Here is a 19799-nt window from a genome sequence, read left to right on the forward strand (position 1 = left end):
TGCCTCGGCAGGAAGAACAGAAGACTTTTTTTGTTGTCTACTTCAAATATCAGACACCGAAAGCAAAGTAGCTGCTACATTTTCTGCTTGCCTTGAAGCTGAGGACATTTTGCACGTAAGGCAAAAGTGATGACCACTTCACTACTAAAACCATGCTCAGTATTCTTGACACATTATAATATCACTGCAGCATCAGAAGCACTTTGCACCAAATCACCCCCACAACTGTCCATCTGTTCAATTTATTTAGCAGAATGAATGAAAAGAATTCATGCCAAGACCTTTCATATTTGGATGTTTACAAATAACTGCCATCTTGCGATAATTTCAAAGAAATGTTTTAAGTGTCAAATGGATTTCTTGAATACACGTAGCTAAAATTCAAATGGTTCACAATTCTCATTTTTCAGAAAAATCTGACTCAACCTTGCAGAAAACGATGCTGTTTAGCTGAAAGGGCACCCTCTGTTTAGTTTGAGCTACACATCAGTCTAAACTTGTGGTCCTGGAAAATGGGAGGTTTTGTTCTTGCTTTCCAAATTGATGTAGCATGGACATTCGAGATCTTCAGGACTCAATACTATTTAAACTTTGTTTTTTTTTTCAATTCTGTCCCATTACTTGTCCCCAGAACCTCACTCCTCTCACGTTTAACTTGATGTTATGAACAACATTGCCTTATTTTACCTTTTTGAGTGAAGTTAAAAAGAAGCTCAGTTGCAATTCCATGTTGTTGCGTGTAAAGTTGATTTCCCTGTGCGACTTTTTTGCCTCTACTGCCCATGTTTTATGCTTTCTTCCCAAATATCTCAAACAGTAGATACCAGAAATAGCTGAGAAATGCTGTAGCACAGTCTGGAAGCTGGAACCTGTGGCCGGGAAAGGAAACGTGATGACCATTACAGTAGATAAATCGAGAAAGTTCAACAACTGTAACTATCAATCATTTTCCCCTGAAAAGGTCTTTTAGTGGACAGCATTTATGATTCCATGATGTTGCAATTAGACAAGGCCCTGATTTTTCAATTTTAAGAAATAAAAGGGAAAAAAAACTGCCCAACAACCTTCCTAAAGAACAGGAGTGGTAAAGCAGTAATGATGAAAGTTTCTGCCTGATATTGAACCAGGGACCTTTTGTGTGTAAAGCAACCGTGATGACCACTACACTACAGAAACCAATGTAGCTTTGGTTTGCTGAATTTCCATTAAGCTTGTTCTCCATTTTTTTGTGCATGAACCTTATAGTTTAAAAACTGGCTAAGCATTATGACTAGAGAGTTCAAAAACGTATGTGCCTCGGCAGCAAGAACAGAAGACTTTTTGTTGTTGTCTACTTCAAATATCAGACACCGAAAGCAAAGTAGCTGCTACATTTTCTGCTTGCCTTGAAGCTGAGGACATTTTGCACGTAAGGCAAAAGTGATGACCACTTCACTACTAAAACCATGCTCAGTATTCTTGACACATTATAATATCACTGCAGCATCAGAAGCACTTTGCACCAAATCACCCCCACAACTGTCCATCTGTTCAAGTTATTTAGCAGAATGAATGAAAAGAATTCATGCCAAGACCTTTCATATTTGGATGTTTACAAATAACTGCCATCTTGCGATAATTTCAAAGAAATGTTTTAAGTGTCAAATGGATTTCTTGAATACACGTAGCTAAAATTCAAATGGTTCACAATTCTCATTTTTCAGAAAAATCTGACTCAACCTTGCAGAAAACGATGCTGTTTAGCTGAAAGGGCACCCTCTGTTTAGTTTGAGCTACACATCAGTCTAAACTTGTGGTCCTGGAAAATGGGAGGTTTTGTTCTTGCTTTCCAAATTGATGTAGCATGGACATTCGAGATCTTCAGGACTCAATACTATTTAAACTTTGGTTTTTTTTTCAATTCTGTCCCATTACTTGTCCCCAGAACCTCACTCCTCTCACGTTTAACTTGATGTTATGAACAACATTGCCTTATTTTACCTTTTTGAGTGAAGTTAAAAAGAAGCTCAGTTGCAATTCCATGTTGTTGCGTGTAAAGTTGATTTCCCTGTGCGACTTTTTTGCCTCTACTGCCCATGTTTTATTCTTTCTTCCCAAATATCTCAAACAGTAGATACCAGAAATAGCTGAGAAATGCTGTAGCACAGTCTGGAAGCTGGAACCTGTGGCCGGGAAAGGAAACGTGATGACCATTACAGTAGATAAATCGAGAAAGTTCAACAACTGTAACTATCAATCATTTTCCCCTGAAAAGGTCTTTTAGTGGACAGCATTTATGATTCCATGATGTTGCAATTAGACAAGGCCCTGATTTTTCAATTTTAAGAAATAAAAGGGAAAAAAAACTGCCCAACAACCTTCCTAAAGAACAGGAGTGGTAAAGCAGTAATGATGAAAGTTTCTGCCTGGAATTGAACCAGGGACCTTTTGTGTGTAAAGCAACCGTGATGACCACTACACTACAGAAACCAATGTAGCTTTGGTTTGCTGAATTTCCATTAAGCTTGTTCTCCATTTTTTTGTGCATGAACCTTATAGTTTAAAAACTGGCTAAGCATTATGACTAGAGAGTTCAAAAACGTATGTGCCTCGGCAGCAAGAACAGAAGACTTTTTGTTGTTGTCTACTTCAAATATCAGACACCGAAAGCAAAGTAGCTGCTACATTTTCTGCTCGCCTTGAAGCTGAGGACATTTTGCACGTAAGGCAAAAGTGATGACCACTTCACTACTAAAACCATGCGCAGTATTCTTGACACATTATAATATCACTGCAGCATCAGAAGCACTTTGCACCAAATCACCCCCACAACTGTCCATCTGTTCAAGTTATTTAGCAGAATGAATGAAAAGAATTCATGCCAAGACCTTTCATATTTGGATGTTTACAAATAACTGCCAACTTGCGATAATTTCAAAGAAATGTTTTAAGTGTCAAATGGATTTCTTGAATACACGTAGCTAAAATTCAAATGGTTCACAATTCTCATTTTTCAGAAAAATCTGACTCAACCTTGCAGAAAACGATGCTGTTTAGCTGAAAGGGCACCCTCTGTTTAGTTTGAGCTACACATCAGTCTAAACTTGTGGTCCTGGAAAATGGGAGGTTTTGTTCTTGCTTTCCAAATTGATGTAGCATGGACATTCGAGATCTTCAGGACTCAATACTATTTAAACTTTGTTTTTTTTTCAATTCTGTCCCATTACTTGTCCCCAGAACCTCACTCCTCTCACGTTTAACTTGATGTTATGAACGACATTGCCTTATTTTACCTTTTTGAGTGAAGTTAAAAAGAAGCTCAGTTGCAATTCCATGTTGTTGAGTGTAAAGTTGATTTCCCTGTGCGATTTTTTTGTCTCTACTGCCCATGTTTTTTCCTTTCTTCCCAAATATCTCAAACAGTAGATACCAGAAATAGCTGAGAAATGCTGTAGCACAGTCTGGAAGCTGGAACCTGTGGCCGGGAAAGGAAACGTGATGACCATTACAGTAGATAAATCGAGAAAGTTCAACAACTGTAACTATCAATCATTTTCCCCTGAAAAGGTCTTTTAGTGGACAGCATTTATGATTCCATGATGTTGCAATTAGACAAGGCCCTGATTTTTCAATTTTAAGAAATAAAAGGGAAAAAAAACTGCCCAACAACCTTCCTAAAGAACAGCACTGGTAAAGCAGTAATGATGAAAGTTTCTGCCTGGAATTGAACCAGGGACCTTTTGTGTGTAAAGCAACCGTGATGACCACTACACTACAGAAACCAATGTAGCTTTGGTTTGCTGAATTTCCATTAAGCTTGTTCTCCATTTTTTTGTGCATGAACCTTATAGTTTAAAAACTGGCTAAGCATTATGACTAGAGAGTTCAAAAACGTATGTGCCTCGGCAGCAAGAACAGAAGACTTTTTGTTGTTGTCTACTTCAAATATCAGACACCGAAAGCAAAGTAGCTGCTACATTTTCTGCTCGCCTTGAAGCTGAGGACATTTTGCACGTAAGGCAAAAGTGATGACCACTTCACTACTAAAACCATGCGCAGTATTCTTGACACATTATAATATCACTGCAGCATCAGAAGCACTTTGCACCAAATCACCCCCACAACTGTCCATCTGTTCAAGTTATTTAGCAGAATGAATGAAAAGAATTCATGCCAAGACCTTTCATATTTGGATGTTTACAAATAACTGCCAACTTGCGATAATTTCAAAGAAATGTTTTAAGTGTCAAATGGATTTCTTGAATACACGTAGCTAAAATTCGAATGGTTCACAATTCTCATTTTTCAGAAAAATGTGACTCAACCTTGCAGAAAACGATGCTGTTTAGCTGAAAGGGCACCCTCTGTTTAATTTGAGCTACACATCAGTCTAAACTTGTGGTCCTGGAAAATGGGAGGTTTTGTTCTTGCTTTCCAAATTGATGTAGCATGGACATTCGAGATCTTCAGGGCTCAATACTATTTAAACTTTGTTTTTTTTTCAATTCTGTCCCATTACTTGTCCCCAGAACCTCACTCCTCTCACGTTTAACTTGATGTTATGAACGACATTGCCTTATTTTACCTTTTTGAGTGAAGTTAAAAAGAAGCTCAGTTGCAATTCCATGTTGTTGAGTGTAAACTTGATTTCCCTGTGCGACTTTTTTGCCTCTACTGCCCATGTTTTTTCCTTTCTTCCCAAATATCTCAAACAGTAGATACCAGAAATAGCTGAGAAATGATGTAGCACAGTATGGAAGCTGGGACCTGTGGCCTGGAAAGCAAATGTGATGACTATTACAGTAGAAAAATCAAGAAAGTTCAACAACTGTAACTATCAATCATTTTGCCCTGAAAAGGTCTTTTAGTGGACAGCATTTATGATTCCATGATGTTGCAATTATACAATGCCATGATTTTTCAATTTTAAGAAATAAAAGGGAAAAAAACTGCCCAACAACCTTCCTAAAGAACAGGAGTGGTAAAACAGCATTGAGGAATGTTTCTGCCTGGAATTGAACCAGGGACCTTTTGCATGTAAAGCAACTGTGATGACCACTACACTACAGAAACCCATGCAGTTTGATTTTGCTGGATTTCCACTAAGCTTGTTCTCCTTTTTTTTGTGCATGAACCTTATAATTTAAAAACTGGCTAAGCATTATGACTAGAGAGTTCAAAAACATATGTGCTTCGGCCGCAAGAACAGAAGACTTTTTGTTGTTGTCTACTTCAAATATCAGACACCGAAAGCAAAGTAGCTGCTACATTTTCTGCTCGCCTTGAAGCTGAGGACATTTTGCACGTAAGGCAAAAGTGATGACCACTTCACTACTAAAACCATGCTCAGCATTCTTGACACATTATAATATCACTGCAGCATCAGAAGCACTTTGCACCAAATCACCCCCACAACTGTCCATATGTTCAAGTTATTTAGCAGAATGAATGAAAAGAATTCATGCCAAGACCTTTCATATTTGGATGTTTACAAATAACTGCCATCTTGTGATAATTTCAAAGAAATGTTTTAAGTGTCAAATGGATTTCTTGAATACACGTAGCTAAAATTCAAATGGTTCACAATTCTCATTTTTCAGAAAAATCTGACTCAAACTTGCAGAAAACGATGCTGTTTAGCTGAAAGGGCACCCTCTGTTTAGTTTGAGCTACACATCAGTCTAAACTTGTGGTCCTGGAAAATGGGAGGTTTTGTTCTTGCTTTCCAAATTGATGTAGCATGGACATTCGAGATCGTCAGGACTCAATACTATTTAAACTTTGGTTTTTTTTTTCAATTCTGTCCCATTACTTGTCCCCAGAACCTCACTCCTCTCACGTTTAACTTGATGTTATGAACAACATTGCCTTATTTTACCTTTTTGAGTGAAGTTAAAAAGAAGCTCAGTTGCAATTTCATATCATTGAGTGTAAAGTTGATTTCCCTGTGCGACTTTTTTGCCTCTACTGCCCATGTTTTTTTCCTTTATTCCCAAATATCTCAAACAGTAGATACCAGAAATAGCTGAGAAATGCTATAGCACAGTATGGAAGCTGCACATGTGGCCTGGAAAGCCAACGTGATGACCATTACAGTAGATAAATCAAGAAAGTTCAACAACTGTAACTATCAATCATTTTCCCCTGAAAAGGTCTTTTAGTGGACAGCATTTATGATTCCATGATGTTGCAATTAGACAAGGCCCTGATTTTTCAATTTTAAGAAATAAAAGGGAAAAAAAACTGCCCAACAACCTTCCTAAAGAACAGGAGTGGTAAAGCAGTAATGAGGAATGTTTCTGCCTGGAATTGAACCGAAACCTTTTACGTGTAAAGCAACCGTGATGACCACTACACTACAGAAACCCATGCAGCTTGGCTTTGCTGGATTTCCACTAAGCTTGATCTCCTTTTTTTGTGCATGAACGTTATAGTTTAAAAACTGGCTAAGCATTATGACTAGAGAGTTCAAAAACGTATGTGCTTCGGCAGCAAGAACAGAAGACTTTTTGTTGTTGTCTACTTCAAATATCAGACACCGAAAGAACAGTAGCGGCTACATTTTCTGCTCGCCTTGAAGCTGAGGACATTTTGCACGTAAGGCAAAAGTGATGACCACTTCACTACTAAAACCATGCTCAGTATTCTTGACACATTATAATATCACTGCAGCATCAGAATCACTTTGCACCAAATCACCCCCACAACTGTCCATCTATTCAAGTTATTTAGCAGAATTAATGAAAATAATTCATGCCAAGATCTTTTATATTTGGATGTTTACAAATAACTGCCATCTTGTGATAATTTCAAAGAAATGTTTTAAGTGTCAAATGGATTTCTTGAATGCACGTAGCTAAAATTCAAATGGTTCACAGTTCTCATTTTTCAGAAAAATGTGACTCAACCTTGCAGAAAACGATGCTGTTTAGCTGAAAGGGCACCCTCTGTTTAGTCTGAGCTACACATCAGTCTAAACTTGTGGTCCTGGAAAATGGGAGGTTTTGTTCTTGCTTTCCAAATTGATGTAGCATGGACAGTCGAGATCTTCAGGACTCAATAATATTTAAACTTTGCTTTTTTTTTTCAATTCTGTCCCATTACTTGTCCCCAGAACCTCACTCCTCTCACGTTTAACTTGATGTTATGAACAACATTGCCTTATTTTACCTTTTTGAGTGAAGTTAAAAAGAAGCTCAGTTGCAATTTCATATCATTGAGTGTAAAGTTGATTTCCCTGTGCGACTTTTTTGCCTCTACTGCCCATGTTTTTTTCCTTTATTCCCAAATATCTCAAACAGTAGATACCAGAAATAGCTGAGAAATGCTATAGCACAGTATGGAAGCTGCACATGTGGCCTGGAAAGCAAACGTGATGACCATTACAGTAGATAAATCAAGAAAGTTCAACAACTGTAACTATCAATCATTTTCCCCTGAAAAGGTCTTTTAGTGGACAGCATTTATGATTCCATGATGTTGCAATTAGATAAGGCCCTGATTTTTCAATTTTAAGAAATAAAAGGGAAAAAAACTGCCCAACAACCTTCCTAAAGAACAGGACTGGTAAAGCAGCAATGAAGAATGTTTCTGCCTGGAATTGAACCAGGTACCTTTTGCGTGTAAAGCAACCGTGATGACCACTACACTACAGAAACCCATGCAGTTTGGGTTTGCTGGATTTCTACTAAGCTTGTTCTCCTTTTTTTGTGCATGAAACTTATAGTTTTAAAAACTGGCTAAGCATTATGACTAGAGAGTTCAAAAACATATGTGCTTCGGCAGCAAGAACAGAAGACTTTTTATTGTTGTCTACTTCAAATATCAAACACCGAAAGCAAAGTAGTTGCTACATTTTCTGCTCGCCTTGAAGCTGAGGACATTTTGCACGTAAAGCAAAAGTGATGACCACTTCACTACTAAAACCATGCTCAGTATTCTTGACACATTATAATATCACTGCAGCATCAGAAGCACTTTGCACCAAATCACCCCCACAACTGTCCATCTGTTCAAGTTATTTAGCAGAATGAATGAAAATAATTCATGCCAAGATCTTTCATATTTGGATGTTTACAAATAACTGCCATCTTGTGATAATTTCAAAGAAATGTTTTAAGTGTCAAATGGATTTCTTGAATGCACGTAGCTAAAATTCAAATGGTTCACAATTCTCATTTTTCAGAAAAATCTGACTCAACCTTGCAGAAAACGATGCTGTTTAGCTAAAAGGGCACCCTCTATTTAGTCTGAGCTACATATCAGTCTAAACTTGTGGTCCTGGAAAATGGGAGGTTTTGTTCTTGCTTTCCAAATTGATGTAGCATGGACATTCGAGATCTTCAGGAAGCAATACTATTTAAACTTTGCTTTTTTTTTTCAAATCTGTCCCATTACTTGGCCCCAGAACCTCACTCCTCTCACGTTTAACTTGATGTTATGAACAACATTGCCTTATTTTACCTTTTTGAGTGAAGTTAAAAAGAAGCTCAGTGGCAATTCCATGTTGTTGAGTGTAAAGTTGATTTCCCTGTGCGACTTTTTTGCCTCTACTGCCCATGTTTTTTCCTTTCTTCCCAAATATCTCAAACAGTAGATACCAGAAATAGCTGAGAAATGCTATAGCACAGTATGGAAGCTGCACATGTGGCCTGGAAAGCAAACGTGATGACCATTACTGTAGATAAATCAAGAAAGTTCAACAACTGTAACTATCAATCATTTTCCCCTGAAAAGGTTTTTAGTGGACAGCATTTATGATTCCATGATGTTGCAATTATACAATGGCATGATTTTTCAATTTTAAGAAATAAAAGGGAAAAAAAAACTGCCCAACAACCTTCCTAAAGAACAGGAGTGGTTAAGCAGTATTGAGGAATGTTTCTGCCTGGAATTGAACCAAGGACCTTTTGCGTGTAAAGCAACTGTGATGACCACTACACTACAGAAACCCATGCACCTTGGCTTTGCTAGATTTCCACTAAGCTTGATCTCCTTTTTTTTGTGCATGAACCTTTTAGTTTAAAAACTGGCTAAGCATTATGACTAGAGAGTTCAAAAACGTATGTGCTTCGGTAGCAAGAACAGAAGACTTTTTGTTGTTGTCTACTTCAAATATCAGACACCGAAAGCACAGTAGCTGCTACATTTTCTGCTCGCCTTGAAGTTGAGGACATTTTGCACGTAAGGCAAAAGTGATGACCACTTCACTACTAAAACCATGCTCAGTATTCTTGACACATTATAATATCACTGCAGCATCAGAAGCACTTTGAACCAAATCACCCCCACAACTGTCCATCTGTTCAAGTTATTTAGCAGAATGAATGAAAATAATTCATGCCAAGATCTTTCATATTTGGATGTTTACAAATAAATGCCATCTTGTGATAATTTCAAAGAAATGTTTTAAGTGTCAAATGGATTTCTTGAATGCACGTAGCTAAAATTCAAATGGTTCACAGTTCTCATTTTTCAGAAAAATGTGACTCAACCTTGCAGAAAACGATGCTGTTTAGCTGAAAGGGCACCCTCTGTTTAGTCTGAGCTACACATCAGTCTAAACTTGTGGTCCTGGAAAATGGGAGGTTTTGTTCTTGCTTTCCAAATTGATGTAGCATGGACAGTCGAGATCTTCAGGACTCAATAATATTTAAACTTTGCTTTTTTTTTTCAATTCTGTCCCATTACTTGTCCCCAGAACCTCACTCCTCTCACGTTTAACTTGATGTTATGAACAACATTGCCTTATTTTACCTTTTTGAGTGAAGTTAAAAAGAAGCTCAGTTGCAATTTCATATCATTGAGTGTAAAGTTGATTTCCCTGTGCGACTTTTTTGCCTCTACTGCCCATGTTTTTTTCCTTTATTCCCAAATATCTCAAACAGTAGATACCAGAAATAGCTGAGAAATGCTATAGCACAGTATGGAAGCTGCACATGTGGCCTGGAAAGCAAACGTGATGACCATTACAGTAGATAAATCAAGAAAGTTCAACAACTGTAACTATCAATCATTTTCCCCTGAAAAGGTCTTTTAGTGGACAGCATTTATGATTCCATGATGTTGCAATTAGATAAGGCCCTGATTTTTCAATTTTAAGAAATAAAAGGGAAAAAAACTGCCCAACAACCTTCCTAAAGAACAGGACTGGTAAAGCAGCAATGAAGAATGTTTCTGCCTGGAATTGAACCAGGTACCTTTTGCGTGTAAAGCAACCGTGATGACCACTACACTACAGAAACCCATGCAATTTGGGTTTGCTGGATTTCTACTAAGCTTGTTCTCCTTTTTTTGTGCATGAAACTTATAGTTTTAAAAACTGGCTAAGCATTATGACTAGAGAGTTCAAAAACATATGTGCTTCGGCAGCAAGAACAGAAGACTTTTTATTGTTGTCTACTTCAAATATCAGACACCGAAAGCAAAGTAGCTGCTACATTTTCTGCTCGCCTTGAAGCTGAGGACATTTTGCACGTAAGGCAAAAGTGATGACCACTTCACTACTAAAACCATGCTCAGTATTCTTGACACATTATAATATCACTGCAGCATCAGAAGCACTTTGCACCAAATCACCCCCACAACTGTCCATCTGTTCAAGTTATTTAGCAGAATGAATGAAAATAATTCATGCCAAGATATTTCATATTTGGATGTTTACAAATAACTGCCATCTTGTGATAATTTCAAAGAAATGTTTTAAGTGTCAAATGGATTTCTTGAATGCACGTAGCTAAAATTCAAATGGTTCACAATTCTCATTTTTCAGAAAAATCTGACTCAACCTTGCAGAAAACGATGCTGTTTAGCTAAAAGGGCACCCTCTATTTAGTCTGAGCTACACATCAGTCTAAACTTGTGGTCCTGGAAAATGGGAGGTTTTGTTCTTGCTTTCCAAATTGATGTAGCATGGACATTCGAGATCTTCAGGAAGCAATACTATTTAAACTTTGCTTTTTTTTTTCAAATCTGTCCCATTACTTGGCCCCAGAACCTCACTCCTCTCACGTTTAACTTGATGTTATGAACAACATTGCCTTATTTTACCTTTTTGAGTGAAGTTAAAAAGAAGCTCAGTGGCAATTCCATGTTGTTGAGTGTAAAGTTGATTTCCCTGTGCGACTTTTTTGCCTCTACTGCCCATGTTTTTTCCTTTCTTCCCAAATATCTCAAACAGTAGATACCAGAAATAGCTGAGAAATGCTATAGCACAGTATGGAAGCTGCACATGTGGCCTGGAAAGCAAACGTGATGACCATTACTGTAGATAAATCAAGAAAGTTCAACAACTGTAACTATCAATCATTTTCCCCTGAAAAGGTTTTTAGTGGACAGCATTTATGATTCCATGATGTTGCAATTATACAATGGCATGATTTTTCAATTTTAAGAAATAAAAGGGAAAAAAAAACTGCCCAACAACCTTCCTAAAGAACAGGAGTGGTTAAGCAGTATTGAGGAATGTTTCTGCTTGGAATTGAACCAAGGACCTTTTGCGTGTAAAGCAACTGTGATGACCACTACACTACAGAAACCCATGCACCTTGGCTTTGCTAGATTTCCACTAAGCTTGATCTCCTTTTTTTTGTGCATGAACCTTTTAGTTTAAAAACTGGCTAAGCATTATGACTAGAGAGTTCAAAAACGTATGTGCTTCGGTAGCAAGAACAGAAGACTTTTTGTTGTTGTCTACTTCAAATATCAGACACCGAAAGCACAGTAGCTGCTACATTTTCTGCTCGCCTTGAAGTTGAGGACATTTTGCACGTAAGGCAAAAGTGATGACCACTTCACTACTAAAACCATGCTCAGTATTCTTGACACATTATAATATCACTGCAGCATCAGAAGCACTTTGAACCAAATCACCCCCACAACTGTCCATCTGTTCAAGTTATTTAGCAGAATGAATGAAAATAATTCATGCCAAGATCTTTCATATTTGGATGTTTACAAATAAATGCCATCTTGTGATAATTTCAAAGAAATGTTTTAAGTGTCAAATGGATTTCTTGAATGCACGTAGCTAAAATTCAAATGGTTCACAGTTCTCATTTTTCAGAAAAATGTGACTCAACCTTGCAGAAAACGATGCTGTTTAGCTGAAAGGGCACCCTCTGTTTAGTTTGAGCTACACATCAGTCTAAACTTGTGGTCCTGGAAAATGGGAGGTTTTGTTCTTGCTTTCCAAATTGATGTAGCATGGACATTCGAGATCTTCAGGACTCAATACTATTTAAACTTTGCTTTTTTTTTTCAAATCTGTCCCATTACTTGGCCCCAGAACCTCACTCCTCTCACGTTTAACTTGATGTTATGAACAACATTGCCTTATTTTACCTTTTTGAGTGAAGTTAAAAAGAAGCTCAGTGGCAATTCCATGTTGTTGAGTGTAAAGTTGATTTCCCTGTGCGACTTTTTTGCCTCTACTGCCCATGTTTTTTCCTTTCTTCCCAAATATCTCAAACAGTAGATACCAGAAATAGCTGAGAAATGCTATAGCACAGTATGGAAGCTGCACATGTGGCCTGGAAAGCAAACGTGATGACCATTACTGTAGATAAATCAAGAAAGTTCAACAACTGTAACTATCAATCATTTTCCCCTGAAAAGGTTTTTAGTGGACAGCATTTATGATTCCATGATGTTGCAATTATACAATGGCATGATTTTTCAATTTTAAGAAATAAAAGGGAAAAAAAAACTGCCCAACAACCTTCCTAAAGAACAGGAGTGGTTAAGCAGTATTGAGGAATGTTTCTGCCTGGAATTGAACCAAGGACCTTTTGCGTGTAAAGCAACTGTGATGACCACTACACTACAGAAACCCATGCACCTTGGCCTTGCTAGATTTCCACTAAGCTTGATCTCCTTTTTTTTGTGCATGAACCTTTTAGTTTAAAAACTGGCTAAGCATTATGACTAGAGAGCTCAAAAACGTATGTGCTTCGGTAGCAAGAACAGAAGACTTTTTGTTGTTGTCTACTTCAAATATCAGACACCGAAAGCACAGTAGCTGCTACATTTTCTGCTCGCCTTGAAGTTGAGGACATTTTGCACGTAAGGCAAAAGTGATGACCACTTCACTACTAAAACCATGCTCAGTATTCTTGACACATTATAATATCACTGCAGCATCAGAAGCACTTTGAACCAAATCACCCCCACAACTGTCCATCTGTTCAAGTTATTTAGCAGAATGAATGAAAATAATTCATGCCAAGATCTTTCATATTTGGATGTTTACAAATAAATGCCATCTTGTGATAATTTCAAAGAAATGTTTTAAGTGTCAAATGGATTTCTTGAATGCACGTAGCTAAAATTCAAATGGTTCACAGTTCTCATTTTTCAGAAAAATGTGACTCAACCTTGCAGAAAACGATGCTGTTTAGCTGAAAGGGCACCCTCTGTTTAGTCTGAGCTACACATCAGTCTAAACTTGTGGTCCTGGAAAATGGGAGGTTTTGTTCTTGCTTTCCAAATTGATGTAGCATGGACAGTCGAGATCTTCAGGACTCAATAATATTTAAACTTTGCTTTTTTTTTTCAATTCTGTCCCATTACTTGTCCCCAGAACCTCACTCCTCTCACGTTTAACTTGATGTTATGAACAACATTGCCTTATTTTACCTTTTTGAGTGAAGTTAAAAAGAAGCTCAGTTGCAATTTCATATCATTGAGTGTAAAGTTGATTTCCCTGTGCGACTTTTTTGCCTCTACTGCCCATGTTTTTTTCCTTTATTCCCAAATATCTCAAACAGTAGATACCAGAAATAGCTGAGAAATGCTATAGCACAGTATGGAAGCTGCACATGTGGCCTGGAAAGCAAACGTGATGACCATTACAGTAGATAAATCAAGAAAGTTCAACAACTGTAACTATCAATCATTTTCCCCTGAAAAGGTCTTTTAGTGGACAGCATTTATGATTCCATGATGTTGCAATTAGATAAGGCCCTGATTTTTCAATTTTAAGAAATAAAAGGGAAAAAAACTGCCCAACAACCTTCCTAAAGAACAGGACTGGTAAAGCAGCAATGAAGAATGTTTCTGCCTGGAATTGAACCAGGTACCTTTTGCGTGTAAAGCAACCGTGATGACCACTACACTACAGAAACCCATGCAATTTGGGTTTGCTGGATTTCTACTAAGCTTGTTCTCCTTTTTTTGTGCATGAAACTTATAGTTTTAAAAACTGGCTAAGCATTATGACTAGAGAGTTCAAAAACATATGTGCTTCGGCAGCAAGAACAGAAGACTTTTTATTGTTGTCTACTTCAAATATCAGACACCGAAAGCAAAGTAGCTGCTACATTTTCTGCTCGCCTTGAAGCTGAGGACATTTTGCACGTAAGGCAAAAGTGATGACCACTTCACTACTAAAACCATGCTCAGTATTCTTGACACATTATAATATCACTGCAGCATCAGAAGCACTTTGCACCAAATCACCCCCACAACTGTCCATCTGTTCAAGTTATTTAGCAGAATGAATGAAAATAATTCATGCCAAGATCTTTCATATTTGGATGTTTACAAATAACTGCCATCTTGTGATAATTTCAAAGAAATGTTTTAAGTGTCAAATGGATTTCTTGAATGCACGTAGCTAAAATTCAAATGGTTCACAATTCTCATTTTTCAGAAAAATCTGACTCAACCTTGCAGAAAACGATGCTGTTTAGCTAAAAGGGCACCCTCTATTTAGTCTGAGCTACACATCAGTCTAAACTTGTGGTCCTGGAAAATGGGAGGTTTTGTTCTTGCTTTCCAAATTGATGTAGCATGGACATTCGAGATCTTCAGGAAGCAATACTATTTAAACTTTGCTTTTTTTTTTCAAATCTGTCCCATTACTTGGCCCCAGAACCTCACTCCTCTCACGTTTAACTTGATGTTATGAACAACATTGCCTTATTTTACCTTTTTGAGTGAAGTTAAAAAGAAGCTCAGTGGCAATTCCATGTTGTTGAGTGTAAAGTTGATTTCCCTGTGCGACTTTTTTGCCTCTACTGCCCATGTTTTTTCCTTTCTTCCCAAATATCTCAAACAGTAGATACCAGAAATAGCTGAGAAATGCTATAGCACAGTATGGAAGCTGCACATGTGGCCTGGAAAGCAAACGTGATGACCATTACTGTAGATAAATCAAGAAAGTTCAACAACTGTAACTATCAATCATTTTCCCCTGAAAAGGTTTTTAGTGGACAGCATTTATGATTCCATGATGTTGCAATTATACAATGGCATGATTTTTCAATTTTAAGAAATAAAAGGGAAAAAAAAACTGCCCAACAACCTTCCTAAAGATCAGGAGTGGTTAAGCAGTATTGAGGAATGTTTCTGCCTGGAATTGAACCAAGGACCTTTTGCGTGTAAAGCAACTGTGATGACCACTACACTACAGAAATCCATGCAGTTTGGGTTTGCTGGATTTCTACAAAGCTTGTTCTCCTTTTTTTGTGCATGAAACTTATAGTTTTAAAAACTGGCTAAGCATTATGACTAGAGAGTTCAAAAACATATGTGCTTCGGCAGCAAGAACAGAAGACTTTTTATTGTTGTCTACTTCAAATATCAGACACCGAAAGCAAAGTAGCTGCTACATTTTCTGCTCGCCTTGAAGCTGAGGACATTTTGCACGTAAGGCAAAAGTGATGACCACTTCACTACTAAAACCATGCTCAGTATTCTTGACACATTATAATATCACTGCAGCATCAGAAGCACTTTGCACCAAATCACCCCCACAACTGTCCATCTGTTCAAGTTATTTAGCAGAATGAATGAAAATAATTCATGCCAAGATCTTTCATATTTGGATGTTTACAAATAACTGCCATCTTGTGATAATTTCAAAGAAATGTTTTAAGTGTCAAATGGATTTCTTGAATGCACGTAGCTAAAATTCAAATGGTTCACAATTCTCATTTTTCAGAAAAATCTGACTCAACCTTGCAGAAAACGATGCTGTTTAGCTAAAAGGGCACCCTCTATTTAGTCTGAGCTACACATCAGTCTAAACTTGTGGTCCTGGAAAATGGGAGGTTTTGTTCTTGCTTTCCAAATTGATGTAGCATGGACATTCGAGATCTTCAGGAAGCAATACTATTTAAACTTTGCTTTTTTTTTTTCAAATCTGTCCCATTACTTGGCCCCAGAACCTCACTCCTCTCACGTTTAACTTGATGTTATGAACAACATTGCCTTATTTTACCTTTTTGAGTGAAGTTAAAAAGAAGCTCAGTGGCAATTCCATGTTGTTGAGTGTAAAGTTGATTTCCCTGTGCGACTTTTTTGCCTCTACTGCCCATGTTTTTTCCTTTCTTCCCAAATATCTCAAACAGTAGATACCAGAAATAGCTGAGAAATGCTATAGCACAGTATGGAAGCTGCACATGTGGCCTGGAAAGCAAACGTGATGACCATTACTGTAGATAAATCAAGAAAGTTCAACAACTGTAACTATCAATCATTTTCCCCTGAAAAGGTTTTTAGTGGACAGCATTTATGATTCCATGATGTTGCAATTATACAATGGCATGATTTTTCAATTTTAAGAAATAAAAGGGAAAAAAAAACTGCCCAACAACCTTCCTAAAGAACAGGAGTGGTTAAGCAGTATTGAGGAATGTTTCTGCCTGGAATTGAACCAAGGACCTTTTGCGTGTAAAGCAACTGTGATGACCACTACACTACAGAAATCCATGCACCTTGGCTTTGCTAGATTTCCACTAAGCTTGATCTCCTTTTTTTTGTGCATGAACCTTTTAGTTTAAAAACTGGCTAAGCATTATGACTAGAGAGTTCAAAAACGCATGTGCTTCGGTAGCAAGAACAGAAGACTTTTTGTTGTTGTCTACTTCAAATATCAGACACCGAAAGCACAGTAGCTGCAACATTTTCTGCTCGCCTTGAAGTTGAGGACATTTTGCACGTAAGGCAAAAGTGATGACCACTTCACTACTAAAACCATGCTCAGTATTCTTGACACATTATAATATCACTGCAGCATCAGAAGCACTTTGCACCAAATCACCCCCACAACTGTCCATCTGTTCAAGTTATTTAGCAGAATGAATGAAAATAATTCATGCCAAGATCTTTCATATTTGGATGTTTACAAATAATTGCCATCTTGTGATAATTTCAAAGAAATGTTTTAAGTGTCAAATGGATTTCTTGAATGCACGTAGCTAAAATTCAAATGGTTCACAATTCTCATTTTTCAGAAAAATCTGACTCAACCTTGCAGAAAACGATGCTGTTTAACTAAAAGGGCACCCTCTATTTAATCTGAGCTACACATCAGTCTAAACTTGTGGTCCTGGAAAATGGGAGGTTTTGTTCTTGCTTTCCAAATTGATGTAGCATGGACATTCGAGATCTTCAGGAAGCAATACTATTTAAACTTTGCTTTTTTTTTCAAATCTGTCCCATTACTTGTCCCCAGAACCTCACTCCTCTCACGTTTAACTTGATGTTATGAACAACATTGCCTTATTTTACCTTTTTCAGTGAAGTTAAAAAGAAGCTCAGTTGCAATTCCATGTTGTTGAGTGTAAAGTTGATTTCCCTGTGCGACTTTTTTGCCTCTACTGCCCATGTTTTTTCCTTTCTTCCCAAATATCTCAAACAGTAGATACCAGAAATAGCTGAGAAATGATGTAGCACAGTATGGAAGCTGGGACCTGTGGCCTGGAAAGCAAATGTGATGACCATTACAGTAGAAAAATCAAGAAAGTTCAACAACTGTAACTATCAATCATTTTGCCCTGAAAAGGTCTTTTAGTGGACAGCATTTATGATTCCATGATGTTGCAATTATACAATGCCATGATTTTTCAATTTTAAGAAATAAAAGGGAAAAAAAACTGCCCAACAACCTTCCTAAAGAACAGGACTGGTAAAGCAGCAATGAAGAATGTTTCTGCCTGGAATTGAACCAGGTACCTTTTGCGTGTAAAGCAACCATGATGACCACTACACTACAGAAACCCATGCAGTTTGGGTTTGCTGGATTTCTACAAAGCTTGTTCTCCTTTTTTTGTGCATGAAACTTATAGTTTTAAAAACTGGCTAAGCATTATGACTAGAGAGTTCAAAAACATATGTGCTTCGGCAGCAAGAACAGAAGACTTTTTATTGTTGTCTACTTCAAATATCAGACACCGAAAGCAAAGTAGCTGCTACATTTTCTGCTCGCCTTGAAGCTGAGGACATTTTGCACGTAAGGCAAAAGTGATGACCACTTCACTACTAAAACCATGCTCAGTATTCTTGACACATTATAATATCACTGCAGCATCAGAAGCACTTTGCACCAAATCACCCCCACAACTGTCCATCTGTTCAAGTTATTTAGCAGAATGAATGAAAATAATTCATGCCAAGATCTTTCATATTTGGATGTTTACAAATAACTGCCATCTTGTGATAATTTCAAAGAAATGTTTTAAGTGTCAAATGGATTTCTTGAATGCACGTAGCTAAAATTCAAATGGTTCACAATTCTCATTTTTCAGAAAAATCTGACTCAACCTTGCAGAAAACGATGCTGTTTAACTAAAAGGGCACCCTCTATTTAGTCTGAGCTACACATCAGTCTAAACTTGTGGTCCTGGAAAATGGGAGGTTTTGTTCTTGCTTTCCAAATTGATGTAGCATGGACATTCGAGATCTTCAGGAAGCAATACTATTTAAACTTTGCTTTTTTTTTCAAATCTGTCCCATTACTTGTCCCCAGAACCTCACTCCTCTCACGTTTAACTTGATGTTATGAACAACATTGCCTTATTTTACCTTTTTCAGTGAAGTTAAAAAGAAGCTCAGTTGCAATTCCATGTTGTTGAGTGTAAAGTTGATTTCCCTGTGCGACTTTTTTGCCTCTACTGCCCATGTTTTTTCCTTTCTTCCCAAATATCTCAAACAGTAGATACCAGAAATAGCTGAGAAATGATGTAGCACAGTATGGAAGCTGGGACCTGTGGCCTGGAAAGCAAATGTGATGACCATTACAGTAGAAAAATCAAGAAAATTCAACAACTGTAACTATCAATCATTTTGCCCTGAAAAGGTCTTTTAGTGGACAGCATTTATGATTCCATGAAGTTGCAATTATACAATGCCATGATTTTACAATTTTAAGAAATAAAAGGGAAAAAAACTGCCCAACAACCTTCCTAAAGAACAGGAGTGGTAAAACAGCATTGAGGAATGTTTCTGCCTGGAATTGAACCAGGGACCTTTTGCGTGTAAAGCAACTGTGATGACCACTACACTACAGAAACCCATGCAGTTTGATTTTGCTGGATTTCCACTAAGCTTGTTCTCCTTTTTTTTGTGCATGAACCTTATAATTTAAAAACTGGCTAAGCATTATGACTAGAGAGTTCAAAAACATATGTGCTTCGGCCGCAAGAACAGAAGACTTTTTGTTGTTGTCTACTTCAAATATCAGACACCGAAAGCAAAGTAGCTGCTACATTTTCTGCTCGCCTTGAAGCTGAGGACATTTTGCACGTAAGGCAAAAGTGATGACCACTTCACTACTAAAACCATGCTCAGCATTCTTGACACATTATAATATCACTGCAGCATCAGAAGCACTTTGCACCAAATCACCCCCACAACTGTCCATATGTTCAAGTTATTTAGCAGAATGAATGAAAAGAATTCATGCCAAGACCTTTCATATTTGGATGTTTACAAATAACTGCCATCTTGTGATAATTTCAAAGAAATGTTTTAAGTGTCAAATATATTTCTTGAATGCACGTAGCTAAAATTCAAATGGTTCACAATTCTCATTTTTC

General features: G+C 37.4%; 13 non-coding genes across 13 annotated transcripts; all 13 read right to left on the bottom strand.

Moving 5' to 3' along the window:
- Nucleotides 1–2396: 2396 nt before the first annotated feature.
- Nucleotides 2397–2469, bottom strand: trnav-uac (transfer RNA valine (anticodon UAC)). The gene has a single exon. It is a non-coding gene; the product is annotated as a tRNA-Val (tRNA).
- A 1219-nt stretch (nucleotides 2470–3688) lies between these two features.
- On the bottom strand, nucleotides 3689–3761 carry trnav-uac (transfer RNA valine (anticodon UAC)). The gene has a single exon. It is a non-coding gene; the product is annotated as a tRNA-Val (tRNA).
- A 1218-nt stretch (nucleotides 3762–4979) lies between these two features.
- On the bottom strand, nucleotides 4980–5052 carry trnav-uac (transfer RNA valine (anticodon UAC)). Its single transcript has one exon. It is a non-coding gene; the product is annotated as a tRNA-Val (tRNA).
- Nucleotides 5053–7564: 2512 nt separating this feature from the next.
- trnav-uac (transfer RNA valine (anticodon UAC)) lies at nucleotides 7565–7637 on the bottom strand. Its single transcript has one exon. It is a non-coding gene; the product is annotated as a tRNA-Val (tRNA).
- A 1220-nt stretch (nucleotides 7638–8857) lies between these two features.
- Nucleotides 8858–8930, bottom strand: trnav-uac (transfer RNA valine (anticodon UAC)). The gene has a single exon. It is a non-coding gene; the product is annotated as a tRNA-Val (tRNA).
- A 1220-nt stretch (nucleotides 8931–10150) lies between these two features.
- On the bottom strand, nucleotides 10151–10223 carry trnav-uac (transfer RNA valine (anticodon UAC)). The gene has a single exon. It is a non-coding gene; the product is annotated as a tRNA-Val (tRNA).
- Nucleotides 10224–11443: 1220 nt separating this feature from the next.
- Nucleotides 11444–11516, bottom strand: trnav-uac (transfer RNA valine (anticodon UAC)). Its single transcript has one exon. It is a non-coding gene; the product is annotated as a tRNA-Val (tRNA).
- Nucleotides 11517–12736: 1220 nt separating this feature from the next.
- trnav-uac (transfer RNA valine (anticodon UAC)) lies at nucleotides 12737–12809 on the bottom strand. Its single transcript has one exon. It is a non-coding gene; the product is annotated as a tRNA-Val (tRNA).
- Nucleotides 12810–14029: 1220 nt separating this feature from the next.
- Nucleotides 14030–14102, bottom strand: trnav-uac (transfer RNA valine (anticodon UAC)). Its single transcript has one exon. It is a non-coding gene; the product is annotated as a tRNA-Val (tRNA).
- A 1220-nt stretch (nucleotides 14103–15322) lies between these two features.
- trnav-uac (transfer RNA valine (anticodon UAC)) lies at nucleotides 15323–15395 on the bottom strand. Its single transcript has one exon. It is a non-coding gene; the product is annotated as a tRNA-Val (tRNA).
- Nucleotides 15396–16616: 1221 nt separating this feature from the next.
- Nucleotides 16617–16689, bottom strand: trnav-uac (transfer RNA valine (anticodon UAC)). Its single transcript has one exon. It is a non-coding gene; the product is annotated as a tRNA-Val (tRNA).
- A 1220-nt stretch (nucleotides 16690–17909) lies between these two features.
- Nucleotides 17910–17982, bottom strand: trnav-uac (transfer RNA valine (anticodon UAC)). The gene has a single exon. It is a non-coding gene; the product is annotated as a tRNA-Val (tRNA).
- A 1219-nt stretch (nucleotides 17983–19201) lies between these two features.
- Nucleotides 19202–19274, bottom strand: trnav-uac (transfer RNA valine (anticodon UAC)). The gene has a single exon. It is a non-coding gene; the product is annotated as a tRNA-Val (tRNA).
- Between the last annotated feature and the right edge of the window lie 525 nt (nucleotides 19275–19799).

The sequence above is a fragment of the Electrophorus electricus genome, chromosome 15 (assembly GCF_041902795.1).
Source record: "Electrophorus electricus isolate QZ-2024a chromosome 15, ASM4190279v1, whole genome shotgun sequence".
Taxonomy (NCBI): domain Eukaryota; kingdom Metazoa; phylum Chordata; class Actinopteri; order Gymnotiformes; family Gymnotidae; genus Electrophorus; species Electrophorus electricus.